The sequence below is a fragment of the Drosophila takahashii genome, chromosome 2L (assembly GCF_030179915.1).
Source record: "Drosophila takahashii strain IR98-3 E-12201 chromosome 2L, DtakHiC1v2, whole genome shotgun sequence".
Classification (NCBI taxonomy): domain Eukaryota; kingdom Metazoa; phylum Arthropoda; class Insecta; order Diptera; family Drosophilidae; genus Drosophila; species Drosophila takahashii.
The window spans coordinates 7575208-7582042 of NC_091678.1; the positions used below are offsets into that span (position 1 = coordinate 7575208).

The following is a 6835-nucleotide window of genomic DNA, read 5'->3' on the forward strand; positions in this document are numbered from 1 at the left end:
AATAATGTAAAAAGTATATAAAACTAAATGATAACAAATAATAATTGGTTAAAATTCTATACTTTTTTTAGAGTCTTACCATGGTAAGATATGCATGATATGATCTTCCCTTTTTTTTTGTAACCAAGATATCAAGTATTTAATAATATTCTTAGTTCTTACGAATTCTTCTTTCTAATTACTTTGTTCAGTTGTATGTGCTATATTTTTCTTCACGTGTAACTTTGGATTAGCTGCTGGTTCGCTGGCTGGGAGAAACAATAATCTCGGGCAAGATTAATTATTGTAATCACATCAACAGCAGAGCCATGCGAACGGATTCGGATTCAGCTTCACAAATTTGGAATGGGAATGGGAGTCACAGAAAAACCAACACAACACGAAAATGATCAATGATCATCGCTGGATTCTCTGTTGATTTTTATAGCGAACGCCCGATCGCTGGGTTACACATTTCATTGGCTAATCAAGATGCTAATTTGAAGAAGATTAATTTGTGCGCGAGTTTCTGACTGCCTGCCAGGCATACATATACCCGAAGATCCGAAGATTATAATCTGCTAAGCAAGAGGAAACTGAAGGCTTATTTTTAATACAGGCCAACACAGCCCCCAGAAATGTGTCTTGTATTTAATTAAATACGTGGGCACTGAAAAAAGAAATTGCCACGATTAAAAGGTTAAATTCAAGATCTGAACTATAAAAAATATTTATTAAAATATTACATTCATACTTGTAATGCAAAAAATTTACAAAAATTATAAAATAAATCCTAAAAAATATTTTGTAAGTGTTATCACACTTTTTTTCTGAGTGCAGATGCCATTTAGCAGGAGAGTGTTGGTTTGGCTGTGCAGTGACACGCAGATTAATTGAAATTTTATGAGTAGCGCAGACGTAAACAATCAGCAAGACCACCTTTGCCAGCCCCTAAGGTCATAGGAGCTCGCCAAGATCCCCGTCCCCGGATCGCGTATCTATATATCCAGGTTCCAACTCCGAGTCCACTAACTGGCCCAGTCCAAGTCGGCGGGGCAACTTGCCATCGGACAGCTGTTGCTCACCCCGTGGCCAAAAGAAACTTGCAACATTATGAAAAATGGACCACTACCATGCACAGTGGTTGACAGTTTATGCCTTGGGATGGAAATATGTAAATTAAACTATTCGAATTTTAACTCAAATGTCAATCAATCAAAAAGAAAAATCGTAGCGCTCATTTTAGGTTCATACATTTAATTTTATAAAAAATATAAAATATTTGTTTATGGCTCATTCCACGTGAAACGTGATAGGCCAATTTGGGTCAAATCTCAGAATCAATCGAAACTTTTTTTTTCGATAGAGGATTGAAATATAAGGATCGGTTTTTATTTTTTTTTTTTTTAACACTTACCGTTTATTTTTAAAAAATAATTTTCTAATTAAGCTCCGATTTTTCAGTTATGCATCACTTGAGACTCGTTTGAGTTATTTCAATATTTGGTATGCAACTTTGTGGGATATGTTCATGTCTTTCAGAAAAAAAATTTTAAAAATTTTTAATTTTAAAATTAAGTATTTTTTAACAGAATTTAAATTTTAAAAAATTCTGTACGCCGGAATACACGCGGTTTCCGAATAAAAAAATTATCCTCATATTGCTTCATCAATTCTTCACGAAGTGGTAAAATAAAATTTTTGTATTTGCAAGACCTACTAGTAAAGACAACGATTTTAGTTTGGCAACTTTGCATCGAGCAACAACAGCGCAACGTGTAAGAAGAGAACAGCAATACGAACACGGGAGAGCAGCAATAGTGCTTTCCCTTTCTTACACGTTGCGCTGTTGTTGCTCGATGCAAAGTTGCCAAACTAAAATCGTTGTCTTTACTAGTAGGTCTTGCAAATACAAAAATTTTATTTTACCACTTCGTGAAGAATTGATGAAGCAATATGAGGATAATTTTTTTATTCGGAAACCGCGTGTATTCCGGCGTACAGAATTTTTTAAAATTTAAATTCTGTTAAAAAATACTTAATTTTAAAATTAAAAATTTTTAAAATTTTTTTTCTGAAAGACATGAACATATCCCACAAAGTTGCATACCAAATATTGAAATAACTCAAACGAGTATCAAGTGATGCATAACTGAAAAATCGGAGCTTAATTAGAAAATTATTTTTTAAAAATAAACGGTAAGTGTTAAAAATAAAAATAAAAACCGATCCTTATATTTCAATCCTCTATCGAAAAAAAAAGTTTCGATTGATTCTGAGATTTGACCCAAATTGGCCTGTCACGTTTCACGTGGAATGAGCCTTATGTAATAAATGAAAATCTATTGAAATTCAAATTTTTCCTAGATATTTTGAGTAGTTATTAAAAACGTTAATAATTATTTTCTGTTTAACTACAATTTTTGAAAGGTACACTACAATTTGTATTTCATTATTTGAAACCACTGTGCCTTATGATCCTGCTGACGCGATCGCCACGCTAATTGATAGACTGTGAAATTATTTAACAACGGCTGGAAAGTGAGTCCAGCTCAGTTGTGGCCCGAAAGGAGCTTCCAAGCGTGGCCAGATGATGGGTCAGGAGGCTTTCGACCCGGTCATCAAGACCCAGGTCGGCACTTCTTTTGGTGGCTTTCCGCCCCCGGGCCACCCATCCATCCACGCGAGGAGGAGCTCAACTGGGACTTAGGGCTAAGTGAAAAGTGTTAAAAAGCGCGACTCACGGCGGGCAGTTGTGTGGCGGATTTGAAGACAAATGAGCAGCGGCTTTTGACATTTGCGAAATTTGAAATGTCAGCCGGGAAGTGAGGATAGTGACGAAGGTCCCCGGATGGGAGGTCCCGGATCCATGGCGGATCGCCTCAGATAAGTCGCGGAGAATTTAAATTAAAACTCAGGTGAAAGGTTATTAATTTGCAAGTGGATCTGGGGCGTGTAGCTCGGCGCATTGTTAATACCCGAAATCTCCACTCATTTGGGTTAATGTTGATGGCTCTTTGACAGGGATGATGATGATGAGGATAATGACGAATGCCAGCGGCGATGATGCCGAATAAAATGGCAATGCCAGAGGAGAGTGCGATTTAATTAATAAGCATATTTAAAGAAAGCTTTCTTTTGGGCTAATAAATAAACAAGAATGTGGCAAAAAATTCTTTAAAAAATTTAAGTGGGTTTTATGCATTTATAAATGTTTTGTAATTATTTTTAATATATTCTTTAATTTATTAGGAATTTATTTTTAATGGTGAGGATTAAAACATTTGTTATACAAGCACAACAAAAAAAATGTTAAAAATTTAAGAGTAGATTTAAAAGTTTTAAATACATACAACCCCTCCTAAACTTCCCTAGCTGTTTATGTAATAAACCCTTTGAAAGCCCATCGATCTGCCTGAAAATCTTTCGTTTCACTATGCCTCAAACGCGAATATCTCAATCTCTGTCGCTTTTTGCGTTTCAAGTTACTGCAGCTGAAGTGTGAAATTTGCTGAGCTAACCCAGGGATCGAGGTCCCAACTCGAAGTTAGGGACATGATGGGCCCCTTGGGCTTGGGCTTTGGCTTAGGCATGAAGTTAATTCGAGGCCCAAAAGATAGGTAGCCGGGCGAAATGCCAACGAGCCGTGGCCATTTCCACTTGGTAACGGTAAGCGAGGGAAATTCAGCACGCACGACACACAAAATGCGGCGGTGGAGTGAAGTGGGACCAGGGGCGAGAAAATAGGCAACTGTGTGACCATAACTTATGCGCAAATGATTCGATTTGGAGGCGTAAAAAATGCAGATACCCCGTGCACAGCTACCCAATAATGGTCGACCATCTCTACCGAAGAAGCTGTGAAAGTTGCACTGCGACTCGCGGGAGAAAGAGTGGCAAATTTGAAGAAAATTTAATGCCACCTACCCATCGTCGGTAGCCAGAGATAGTTGCATAAAAAAAAAAAAAATACAAAAAAAGCGGTATATATAACTGACCACGTAGGCGGCACACGGATGCCGATGTGTAATTTTTGTGAATTTATTTTATTTGGCAAGCGCGAGCTCAATCCATGCACTGGAAAAATCGTAAATACTTTAAAAGAAATAGTAGTATTATAAATTACATTAAATTATAGTGATTGAAAATAAATAATAACTTTGTGGGTAAATCGATTTTATAACAGTTAGATTAAGGTTAAAATAATTAGAAAATAATCAGAATTAATTAGAATTAAAGTGCAAAATATATCCTTGAGATAATAGAAAATGCAGCTATTTCATATTCTTGTTTTTTACTGTCCTAGCCAGCACACAAACTTTTGTGTCTTATTTTTTCTTAAAGTGACTTTAAAAATCCGCAAAAAAAAAGAAGCAGCAGCCGTAGCAGAAAATCACAGCAAAATAATTGGCAAGTTGTGGGAAAGATTTCTCCCTGGGCACTTCGTCTAATTGAAATTCCCATGCTCATCGCTCAGCGCCTCTAATGGCGACCCCAGCTGCCACACACACAATCTGAATCTGGCCGGGCCAATTTGAGCCAAATCGCCCAACGACACGCACTTTTGGCCAAATGCACGCACTCGTGGGCTAGAAAAACCAAAAGGAAGGAGCCGGGGGAAATGGAAATGGAAAATGGGAGTAAGGACGAAAGGCCTGGACTTTGTGATTGTCTCTGGTTGCATTCAACGGCCATTTTCGGTGCTTTTAATTGTCAGTGACATCCCATCCCATTCCGTTCCCCTTTTTATCTGGTCTGCGATTGCGAAATGGTTCTCATGTGACCCGGCATTGTAATTCTGCTAACGAAATTTAATTGGCCTCTAAATGATTTTAATTGTGCCACTGATGTTGGCCATAAGTTACATCGCAAATGGCCGGCCATTCTAGATGCTGCCCCACAGATAAGGCCATCGATGTTGCACTTGAAAATGGTGGAGAAAAAAAATTATGCAACTGGTGGCAGTTGGGTATTTGGATTTGTAATAAAGTGCAATTTTATTTTGTCTGGGAATTAAGATTCGCAATTGCTAATTTATTTTTCATCATATGTAATCTCAATTGGTTTTAGGCAAGCTTTAGAGGCAGTTTTGCAATTTATCAATAAAGGGAAAGTTTTTAGAAAAATGAGAAACTATAAAAAATGTAGTTAACGTATACCTAAAATTTTCGAATTACAAAATTATCAGACATGTAATATGTTTACTTGTTAAGAAAATATGTTGTTTATTTGTGAGTAATCTTTTCAGTTACGGATTCTAGTTGTCTTTTTATTAGAACCCTCTCCTCTATTAGCAATAAATATGATAATGCTGAAATGCTTTGCCATCTAGGGTATAACAAACTGCAAAAAATAAACGATCAACGCCGGTGTGCAGGGTCCTCCTTCTTTCAGATCACCTCCGCATCCGCAATAAATCCGCAACATATCCGCACCGGCATCCGCGTCGGCGTTCTCGTCGCCGTCTTTCATTTCCTTTGATCTTGTAGCGCCGATCAAATCGATCAAATGTAATTTTCGCAGCACGAACGTGCGGCATGGCCAAAAGAGACCAACCGGGCCAACTACGAGCGCCAAGTGCTAGCCCTCTGATTTGGTTTCCCCTTTTTTTCCAGGTTTTTTGCTGTTTTGCGTTGTGGCCAAGTACATTTACACCAATTGCACTGATCGATCTGGGTGTAAGTTATACGCCACAGCAGCAGCAGCACCGTGCCAAATTCTTAATAGTGCCGGTCCTACTACGAGAGCAAACTGAATCCAAAGACGGGGCATCAAGGAACCCCAAGAACCATCGAAAGCCAGGAACCAGGAGAGTCGAGGAATGAGAACTGAGATCCGAGAGTAAACAGCCAGCGACAGGGCCAAAACCATCACGATGGCGTTTTGTGGTTAAACTTTGGCTGGGAGTTGAGACTAACCTAAGAGTGGAGTTACACGCAGAAAAATATGGTTAAATATCGATCATAATAAAATTATGGAATTTTTAAAGAAGAAACAGTAAAGAGGAAATTATATTATTCTAGTAAAATTCATTTTTACAATTTTTTAAAAATTATTTTAAGAATTTAAATATTTGTAGCAATTAAAAAAAAGGTTATTATTATAGGAAAATCCTTGTAGCATCAGAAAATGGGAGAGAAATAATATTAAATTAATTAGTTTAAATTAAATTTTACTATGCCTTTAGTACACCATTTGCTTTGGTAAATAAAAAACTAATTAAAAAACATAACTGATATTTTTCGCAGTGTAAGAATGATGCTTGGACGCTGGCGGTTTCGCTATAATTAAGGACTTTGGTGTAATTTGTACACCTATTTAGGATCGCGTTGATTACAGGCCGGCGTTTTATTGCTTTTGACACCTAAAGGGAAACCGGCTTTCCTCATCCTTGGATATCCAGCCCCCCCTCTGATCCTCTAGATCCCCAAGCCCTCCTTCTTAACCCATTTGGAAGCTGTGCGAAAAGCAGAACCCCCGAGAGTGAGATCCCCCGATTGGCGCAGTGAAGTGGATTTATTGGCTGACGTGAGTGTTTAGCGTTGACGGCATAGAACAAAAGGAATCGCCAGTTGACTCAGGCCTTGGGCATCCACTGTAGATGGGATCCGCCTCTCCGGGCGAACTCCCACATCCAAGTCCTCGATGGAGTTTGGCTTACTTACCGGACATCCGCCATTATCATTGTATTTATTGACATTTCTTTGGGTAGTTTATTTTTTTCAATTATAAATTTAAAAAAAAATGCATTTATGCTTACTAACTTTTCTCTTACTTTCAAGGAAGCATCGATGGTTCAGTGGTAGAATGCTCGCCTCCCATGCGAGTGATCCGGGTTCGATTCCCGGTCGATGCA

The 6835-nt window shown here is 38.0% G+C and overlaps 1 non-coding gene across 1 annotated transcript; it reads left to right on the forward strand.

The window, feature by feature from the left end:
* Positions 1 to 6764: 6764 nt before the first annotated feature.
* On the forward strand, positions 6765 to 6835 carry TRNAG-CCC (transfer RNA glycine (anticodon CCC)). The gene has a single exon. It is a non-coding gene; the product is annotated as a tRNA-Gly (tRNA).